The following is a 10,301-nucleotide window of genomic DNA, read 5'->3' as shown; positions in this document are numbered from 1 at the left end:
ACCCAACCGCAACAACCTTCACTACTCAGCCTAAAGATCCCACCACCTCCCGCCTACAACCCACCACCGCAACTCAACACACCTGCCATAGAGCTACTTAAAAGCCTCCTAACTCTCCTCACCACTACAGCAACATAAAGCCATTATCTCCCACCTCCAAAACTTTTTCACCCAAATACTGTATATAATAAATCCCAAATCTAACCTGCCCTACCCTCTTGAAATACTGGAAGATAGGGCTGAAAACTACAATGTCAAGATGGCATAGTCGAAAACTGAGAAGAACCAACTGAAGAACGAGGACAGCAAGTCGAAACAAGCAACTCACCAACCAGTTGGCATGGGACAAAGGACCCAGAAAGGTCGGCGGTCCCAAAAGATTTTAAACAAAAACCACGCGACCCCCCTTCGGGGGGTCACGTGGTCTCGTACACAGTCTGGAGCGCGCGAACACATTCTCATCGTGACCATGGCTGACACAGCAACAGCATCGGCAGCATCTGCACCCGCCTCGGCTCCGGCCCAGGCGTCGCCCAAGAAGAGCAAGGCTTCTGCATCGAAGAAACCTCGCACCAAGCCTGCCCATCCGAAAACCTCCGAGATGGTGGGCAGTGCCATCAAGAGCCTGAAGGAACGAGGTGGATCTTCTCTGCAGGCTATCAAGAAGTACATCTCTGCCAACTACAAGGTGGACTCTGAGAAGCTGGCCCCTTTCATCAAGAAGTACCTGAAATCTGCCGTGGCTTCCGGAGAGCTGGTCCAGACCAAGGGGAAGGGAGCTTCAGGTTCCTTCAAGCTCGCTTCGGCTGCCAAGCCGGAGAAGGCCAGCGCAGCCCCTGTCAAGCGGTCCGCTGCCCCCAAGGAGAAGCGCATCCCCAAGGCGAAGAAGGCTGGTGGAGCCAAGGCTGCAGCCAAGAAAGCCATTTCCAAAAAGCCTGCCGAGAAGAAGAAGGCCGCTCCTGCTCCCAAACCCAAGCAGAAGGCTCCTTCCAAGGCTAAGAAGGCCGCCAAGGTGCCCACTAAGAAACCTAAGGCACCTAAGCCTAAAAAGGCCGCTAAGCCCAAGGCCTCGCCTAAAAAGGCACCAGCAAAAAGGAAGTGAGGACATTTCATGTTCTTGCTTCCTTCTACACGCACCTCTTGCTCTCGTAGGAGCAGAGGAAAAACGGCCCTTATCAGGGCCATCAATTTTATTCCCCAAGAGAGCATATTATGTCAGTCACTGTCCAAGGCTGGAACCCTGGCCTCTCCTATCTCTGCCTCCTAAACAGGCTAGTTTGTCTCATTGCGGGGCGACTCACTCTTCAAATTTCATTATTATTGTACTTAACTACATTTTTCTTTATCCTTACTTACTGCACTTTTGCTGTTGCTGTTGTTGTTGTTATTATTATTATTATTATTATTATTATTATTATTATTATTACTATCACGTCCTAGATATTAATTAATGAATTATTGTACTCAATACTCAAGATTATTATTATTATTATTATTATTATTATTATTATTATTATTATTATTGTTATTATTATTATATTCTGTTACTCTTAGATTTTTCCTTGAACCTAGAGGAACCACTAGCTTTTTTTCTTTTCGTTTTCCTTCTATCCTAGACCAGAGAGACAATAACTACTCTTCTAGGAAATTTTGGTGGCCCTGAAAAGGGCCGTTTGGTAAAGCTCCAGCCATAAGACAAGCACCGGACTTAGGCACGTTCGCCACGGATGCGGCGGGCGAGCTGGATGTCCTTAGGCATGATGGTGACACGCTTGGCGTGGATGGCACACAAGTTGGTGTCTTCAAAAAGACCCACCAGGTAGGCCTCACTGGCCTCCTGCAAGGCCATGACAGCCGAGCTCTGGAAGCGCAGGTCGGTCTTGAAGTCCTGAGCTATCTCTCTCACCAGCCGCTGGAAGGGCAGCTTGCGGATCAGAAGCTCAGTGCTCTTCTGGTAGCGTCTGATCTCACGCAGGGCCACGGTACCGGGCCTGTAGCGATGAGGCTTCTTCACTCCTCCGGTGGCAGGCGCGCTCTTACGGGCAGCCTTGGTGGCCAGTTGCTTGCGCGGGGCCTTGCCTCCGGTAGATTTACGTGCAGTCTGCTTAGTACGGGCCATCACGTGCTCACTGTCGACTCGTCCCAGGAAGAATGGTTCGGGGGCTTGCTGCCCGACTGTTTTATTGCTTCGCTTCCCCCACCCTCGGTAGCAGCTGCACTCCCATTGGCCGGGCGGTGCTGACGTCACCGGGGCCAGGCACTTTCAACAAAAGCGAGGGGCCTCGAGTGCCAGCCGCATTCTAGCTCTGAACTCGCAGCTCTACTGATCTATCATGACCGGACGAGGCAAGGGAGGCAAGGGACTCGGCAAAGGAGGCGCCAAGCGTCACAGGAAGGTGCTCCGAGACAACATCCAGGGCATCACTAAGCCTGCCATCAGACGTCTCGCTCGCAGAGGTGGAGTCAAGCGTATTTCGGGACTTATCTACGAGGAGACCCGTGGCGTGCTCAAGGTATTCCTGGAGAACGTTATCCGGGATGCCGTCACCTACACCGAGCACGCCAAGAGGAAGACCGTGACCGCCATGGATGTCGTCTATGCTCTCAAGAGGCAGGGACGCACCCTGTACGGTTTTGGTGGTTAAGTCTCCTCCGAGCGTGCTCCCGTTTGTGAGCATGCAGTATTTAAAAAACGGCCCTTTTCAGGGCCACCACTTACCTCTCAAAAGAGCACAGAGTCCCACTTACAGTACTCCTCTAACGTAGCTTGCGCTATTCTCCCTCTCAAAACAGTCATCTCCCCGAAACCTGCACGGAAAAAAGCCCTCATTATCAGTTATGATGTCTACATTTTAATGCTAACAAGAGAAAACAAACATTATCTTCCTTGCTGTGCACGTCTAAAAGACAAAGTATTGTAAATATACTACTTTAAGTATCCTTTCCTTTCCTTTCTAGTTAAGTGTGTGTTCTTACATGCATAGGTTGGTAGTATCCAGCAGTCAAGAACAGAATTATACAGCATAAATGAAATGAAAAGAAATCTATAATGTACTTCCTTCTTCCTTCCCTTCTGAAAATTAAATATTAAGAGGGGCCTGGAGCTACCTTACTCATTTCCCCCTTAAATAAATAACCTCAAAGGAAAGGCTATTCTTGTGCTCTCCTGGCTAATGTTACAGATGCCCTCATATTTGCAGTGTCTCATTATTGTTATTATTATCATTATTATTAGGAGAGTTGTCTGAACTGCTCTATCACTTCAGGATTTCTCCATACTTCTGCTAAGATAGCTATAGCAGCATGATAGACAAACAGCTCTTATCTTAAGGAGTTGGTGGCCCTGAAAAGGGCCGTTTATTTATATTTTTCCGGTGAGCCAACGCCCTGACCGAGAACAGGAACTTAAGCCTTCTTCTCGGTCTTCTTAGGCAGGAGCACTGCCTGGATGTTGGGCAGAACACCACCCTGGGCAATGGTCACTCCAGACAGCAACTTGTTCAACTCCTCGTCGTTACGGATGGCCAACTGTAAGTGACGAGGGATGATCCTGGTCTTCTTGTTGTCACGGGCTGCATTGCCCGCCAACTCAAGAACTTCAGCTGCCAGGTATTCCATGACTGCAGCCAGGTACACAGGAGCCCCAGCACCCACTCGCTCAGCGTAGTTTCCCTTGCGGAGGAGACGGTGGATACGGCCGACAGGGAACTGCAGGCCTGCACGGCTGGAGCGACTCTTGGACTTGCCCTTCACTTTTCCTCCCTTTCCTCGTCCTGACATGATGCTATGATGCTCTGCTGCTCTACTTCGAAGGGAAAATGATACCGAATCACTCTGCGCACCAGTTTTGTAGCCTGCAAGGTTGCTCAACGTTACGAGCCAACCAATAAGGCTGCAGTAAGCTTGCGCTCATTGGCTAGTCGCATGCAGCCCTCTCGGTCTTAAAAAGAATTGCAAGGGGGCCGAAAAATTTACTTTCTAGGAGACATCCCAGACAACCATGCCACCCAAGACAAGCGGAAAGGCAGCCAAGAAAGCCGGCAAGGCCCAGAAGAACATCTCCAAGGGAGACAAGAAGAAGAAGCGCAAGAGGAAGGAAAGCTATGCCATCTACATCTACAAGGTGCTTAAACAGGTACATCCTGATACTGGCATCTCCAGCAAGGCGATGAGCATCATGAACAGCTTTGTCAACGACATCTTCGAGCGCATCGCCGCTGAGGCTTCCCGTCTGGCCCACTACAACAAGCGCTCCACCATCACCAGTCGGGAGATCCAGACTGCCGTCCGCCTCCTGTTGCCCGGTGAGCTGGCCAAGCACGCCGTCAGTGAGGGTACCAAGGCAGTTACCAAATACACCAGCTCCAAGTAAGGTGCCAGGTTTTCTGCCTTGCTGCATTCTTAACAAACGGCCCTTTTCAGGGCCACCACACCTTTAAAAAAAAGAGCAGCATCTGTTAGCCTTGTTATCAACTCCACTCTGATTTTATCTATCTGTCCTACTTCATATACATCGAAAGACAGTGCAAAACATTCAAATCATAAGCTAAGGAGGGAAGAACTACTACTACTACTACTACTACATTACCTTATTGCTAAAAATCCTCCTGCTTTGTCCTTTACAATGAAAACCAGACCAAGCCCCATGGCACTACAGCCCCTAAGCAAGCAGGCTGAGTGGACCTCAAAGCAGCCATTAGATCGAGGTAAAATTCCTTTGCCTGGCCGGGAATTGAACCCGGGCCCCCCAGCTACGAGGCAGGCACGCTGCCCCTGCGCTACAGCGCCGGCCCCTTCACAACCACCTTCAGTAATTATTATTATTATTATTATTATTATTATTACAACCCTCGACACTTCCCGTGTGTGTGTGCGCGCGCGCGCCAGCGCGCGCGTTTTTTTGGGGTTAGGTTACGAGAAGTGGGGTTAAGTCGAGTTAGGGTACGTTTCGCCGCGGAGCGCGACAACCACCCGCGCCCGCTCCGCGACGGCGACCTCCGAGCACACCCCTGCACCATTGCCAACGCCCCCGCGCCACAAAGACCTCCAGGAAACTCGCTTTGCGGTTCGTATGGACGTTTCAAGCTCCGTTCTCTCGCCAACGGCCATACCATGTTGAATACACCGGTTCTCGTCCGATCACCGCAGTTAAGCAACATTGGGCGTGGTCAGTACTTGGATGGGTGACCGCTTGGGAACACCACGTGCCGTTGGCTCAATTCCCTTTTTACCAAGTTTCCCAGTCCCAGTACGACAACTTACTTTCAACTTTTGCCTCAGGCCAGCAGAAATTGCTTAAATCACGTTTTTTGTTACGTCTGAAACTAGCTAGACCTTTTGCTGCTCTTCGACCCCGTGGCTATACAGGAACGAAGCTTAGCGTAGTATTGCATTTCCTCCTAGGTGACCGGCCTAACCTGGCGGCGGCGACATCATCATCATCGTTGTTGTTATTATTATTATTATTATTATTATTATTATTATTATTATTATTATTATTATTCGTCGTCTCTCTCTCTCTCTCTCTCTCTCTCTCTCTCTCTCTCTGTGTGTGTGTGTGTGTGTGTGTGTGTGTGTGTGTGTGTGTGTGTGTCGACCTAGGGGACCCTTGCTGAGCCTAGCACCGCTTCCAATTACTCGTGCCAGGATTTTAACTTTCGTACCTCCTATCGTACGTCCCTATGTCTAAACTTGCTGTTCTTATTCTTTTAGGTTAGTGTAGCTTATCCTGCAGGCCTCTTATGGCACATAACATCATTCTACGTCCTATTTCTCCCAATATTAAGATTATTAAAGGGCGGAACGAGGCTTCTAAACTCCCCGCCCACCTTGAAAATCGCGAGGAAGGTGGTTTCCATGCAACGTCATCGACACTGTCGTGATTACAATGAAAGCCATGTCCTAGCAACCGACCGCGGCATTTAGCAGCCCCTCAAAGAGTCGAACAATTTCCTTTTATGTTCTTTCAGGTAAGTAGCTATTCAAATTACGACACGGTTCGGCAATAAGTTACAAGTTTGTAGTACGCTCGTGTCTCTCCCGGGCTTCCTTACGAACGGTAGGGCACCAGTGCAGTACAGTGGCCTACACACAGCCCGCTATCTTCGAAGTGCGTGTGTTGCGATGTAACGTAGTTTTGAAGCCTAGGAACTTGTAAAACTCTTTCATTTCTATCAAAGACGAGACGCCCTTCAAATAAGACTGAGAAGGTAACCTTTTGACGACAAGGGTTAGTTCAAAGAGTCGTGACGTTTTAGGTTAGGTGAAGGGAGGAAAGCACTCGTTTTTGTTGTTTGTACGTCAGCTGACCGATCTTTTGGCAAGTGATAAATTGAGTAGAACGAATCGGAACTCCGTATAGTTACTGTTACCGTCCTAGAATTAAAATTAGACCATTCTGAGCCCTACTTGACAGGTTCGACACCGGCTCACTCGTGTGATATTTCGATGGTCTGTAGATATGGGCGCATAAAAAGAACTCCTGCGGGACAAACTTCCGGCACCTCGGCATCTACGAAAGGCGTAAGATAATAGTGAACATAACCTTACTAGTAGTACCACCACCACCATTACTGCTACTAATACGACTATTACTTAAGGCAGTGGACAATTTCGAACTCAAGCAATAATGTGTCCTTTTGCTGACCACCTGATCACTGCCTCTTGCCTTACTACTACAGGCTAGCGTTCAAGGAAAGAAAGAAAGAAAGAAAGAAAGAAATAAGTTACCGTTCTTCCCAAGTCAGGTTAGGATTTCTGCATCAGACACGGCTAGGGCTGATCGTGGATCTACTAGTACCTAACATGCTAAATTGTGCTCCGTTATATCATCACCAGTCGTGAAGTCACACCTGCATCTTCTAATTACAGGGTAGATGCTACATATTTCGGGCAATATATAACCCAGGTTTGGCTTGGATAACCTAAAAATATTCAGGTACTGGGTCTGGCCTGGTTATATCAAGTGTCACCCTAGATCAGCAGGGCTAAGAATCATCAGGTCTCTGTCATGAATTTAAATGGCTTAGTACCCCTCATTATGGTGTACTTCTCTTCATATTTGAGGGAAGAGGAGTAAAACTTAAAACTTTATTGCCTGTCTTAAACCACCTACTTTCTTTGGGGTATTGTCTAGCACAAACTTCTAAGGCGACCACATCACACAGCCCGATGCTCGAATACTGCTTGGGCAGGGGTGTAGGTGGTGGTTAGTGGTTGCAAGAAGGGTCCTGGAAGGGAGGGATAATAAGCCAGTACGCCACTTGCTCTTAAGTCTGTACCTTTCATTATACGGTTTCATTAACTATTTTTTACACCTGCCCTGTAGTATGGTACCATTTAGTAAGAGGTCTCTAGAGTTTGGCCTAGTACAACCTTCAATGAAAGTAGTTTTCAGGAGTGGTTAGGTACCCCTATACTTACTTTCTTTCTTTCTTTCTTTCTTTCTTTCTTTCTTTCTTTCTTGGATTACAAGGTGTCGGTAAAGCAGCTGATCGTTGCTTATGTACAAAAAAATGTTCATACATGGGCTTTCATTCGCTGAGGTAAATGATAATGATAATAATAATAATAATAATAATAATAATAATAATAATAATAATAATAATAATAATAATAATAATAATAATAATGGCAAGAACACAAAGGGTCCTTTTCTCTGCAGCTGATTTTTAGCATGAAGGACAGAGGCTGTCATGATGATGATGATTACCGAGTGATACCGTTAAGCTAAAACCCAGTAGGGGATTAATATTAACAGCAGGGAACGTTGTGCAGAATCATTCAGTAAAGATGTAATGGCAGGGGGAGGGGGGGAAGAGGGCGTTCAGTATAATACACCATCAACCCAAGTACAGTGCATATTTAGCTCTATGTTATGTAATGCTCTCTCTGCTCTCTGTACCTTTATTTGGCCCTACAACTTGTCTCACCAAGTGAAGGAGATCTTACACATAGTTACTGTACTGTACTTAATTTCACGCTGACTTCAACTGCTAGTAGGATACGCACGTCGAACCATGCAGAAACCTGCACGATTTCAAACGACTGCCGACTAGATAGCGACTAGGCCGAAGAAAGAAAGGGCATCTTATAAATCGAGAGCGACAATTCATTTTCGAGGTTAGGGTTACCGCTTGGTTCTCTTAGCCAAAGAAATCATGAAACCATTTTGCGAGTAAAAACTGATGTTACCTGAATTTTGGATACAGTTATTACTACCATCATCATCATCATCATCATCATCATCATCATCATCGTCATACGCTACTCTGTATGATGAAGGTGGGTAGCAAGATCGAGTCTCGGCGCGATCAGTTGGCTTCAAATTCTGCTTCACCTCGTTCAGAGTATACATATTCAAGGTAAAAACACTAGCTTCTCTCAAAAAATAAACTCCTATTGAAGGGTCATTAAACACAACTTCTTCTTCTTCTTCTTCTTCTTCTTCTTCTTCTTCTTCTTCTTCTTCTTCTTCTTCTTCTTCTTCTTATTATTATTATTATTATTATTATTATTATTATTATTATTATTATTATTATTATTATTATTTTCCTTTCTTTCTTTCTTTCTTTCTTTCTGTCTTTCTTTCTTTCTTTCTTTCTTTCTTTCTTTCTTTCTTTCTTTCAGGACCATTTAAGTGAGATGTTAGCTGTATGAGTGTTGCAGCACCTCAAACCTTTACATTTTTTCCCTTGTAAGTTGTGGCAATGTCTTGCAGAGAAGTTTGTTGGGAAACCATGGTCCTTCCTTCCTTCCTTCCTTCCTTCCTTCCTTCCTTCCTTCCTTCCTTCCTTCCTTCCTTCCAATAAATCTGCTGAGTTGCTGTCTCAAAGGGTCTCTCATCCTAAAGAAATTTGACCGAAGGTAAGGGATGTTGCCAGGTCTATCAAACTGACAGACTTATCATCTCCTGGTACAGGAAATCTGTTCTTTGAAGAGTCTGGACTGACTGCCCCTTCCTCCGTCACGGTGTTCTCGATCCTGCCTTCGCAGCCCACTGGAGGCAGTAAGATACGACTCACAATGCCTCCATCCAGCAGGCGAGGGGTGAAGCCTCTCCTGAGGCGGTACAGGCTCTGTAGCGAACTGGAAATTTAATTATGCCCTAAGAAACATCTAGAGGTTCCCTTGGGCAGGCTGTCCCTTTTCCCAACCTGAGCTTTCGACCCCCGACAGGGGCTGAAAGCTGCTGGATGTGAGAGACTGTACAGAGTTGAGAGCCTTATAAATAGAGGCCTAAAGGCTAGGACTTTACGAGATTGGCGCTACCAGCAGGAAAGCAGGAGTCGAACGAGTCATGGAGGCTAGCTTCTAACTTATGTCCTTTATCCTGTAGGTCCTTTCAAGCAAAGCTACAAGAGGCAGATTACAGCAGGTCTGCTTCACTCTGTGGAAAACTACCTAAAGGCTGACTTGCCTTTGCTCTCACTCGGAAGGGGTTAGAGCCTGAGGATGGCCGTTCAGCTCCATTGCTAGAGGAAGGATTGGGCTTCCTTCAGGTAAGAGGGGGTCACTCCCGGGGGCGTCGCGACGACGACGGCCGCCCCTAAACGTCGGCATGGAGAGGCGGCTGGTGAAATGCTGCCCATCGAACGCACCTCCATCAGGACGCCCGAAGCAAGGTGACGAGTACTTCTGCCACCTGAGGAGCAGCGTCAAACCTTTGACTATCCCTTCCTAACCGAACCCTGATTGTAACCCACCCCTTAAAGACGCAGGGAGCACGAGAAAGGAGCTAGGAAGCACGTCCCCAACTTGTCGCCGCGCAACCCACCCGACAGCCAGCCACTGCTGTTTCCTGCGCGGTCCGAGTAGCCTGATACACTCAGATAACCAGGGGAGCGCGCGAACACGAACAACACATTCCAAGCTTATGCTCTGAGCAGTCAACATCGCCAGAGAGCCCAGCCACCGAGCGAGTACCCTGCCAACCGACAGCGCTTTGCCGTCTCCCGCTAGCTACTCTCGCCTTCGGTACTAAAGTACTGCTCCCCGCCGCTTGGAGCGCTCCACCGAGCTTTCCTGCTAAGCGAGCCCGGCTCGCCCTCCAGCCACCGACCGCCAGCCGCAACAAGATTTGCCCGGCAACGGCCGCCATCTTGTCGTCCACAGCCGTTCCCAGCGCGGTCCGACTTTTCGGATATACTCCAACGAGTCCTTCTGCGGTCGCCATCAGTCACCCAGCTACCTCCAGACCATTACAGTCCGCCTGCCTTGTGCGGGCACACTAAAGAAGCCTGATAAAGAAAAAGAGCTTTTGTCTAGCACACAGTTTGGTTGCCTGCTCGTGACTTGTCCCG

The 10,301-nt window shown here is 47.8% G+C and overlaps 1 non-coding gene across 1 annotated transcript; it reads left to right on the top strand.

Moving 5' to 3' along the window:
* Positions 1-5,097: 5,097 nt before the first annotated feature.
* Positions 5,098-5,216, top strand: LOC137500614 (5S ribosomal RNA). Its single transcript, XR_011018122.1, has one exon. It is a non-coding gene; the product is annotated as a 5S ribosomal RNA (ribosomal RNA).
* Positions 5,217-10,301: the final 5,085 nt, after the last annotated feature.

The sequence above is a fragment of the Anabrus simplex genome, chromosome 4 (genome assembly GCF_040414725.1).
Source record: "Anabrus simplex isolate iqAnaSimp1 chromosome 4, ASM4041472v1, whole genome shotgun sequence".
In the NCBI taxonomy this organism is placed as follows: Eukaryota; Metazoa; Arthropoda; class Insecta; order Orthoptera; family Tettigoniidae; genus Anabrus; species Anabrus simplex.
The sequence above is the reverse complement of the archived record's forward strand: the minus strand, read 5'-3'. Positions and strand labels throughout refer to the sequence as shown.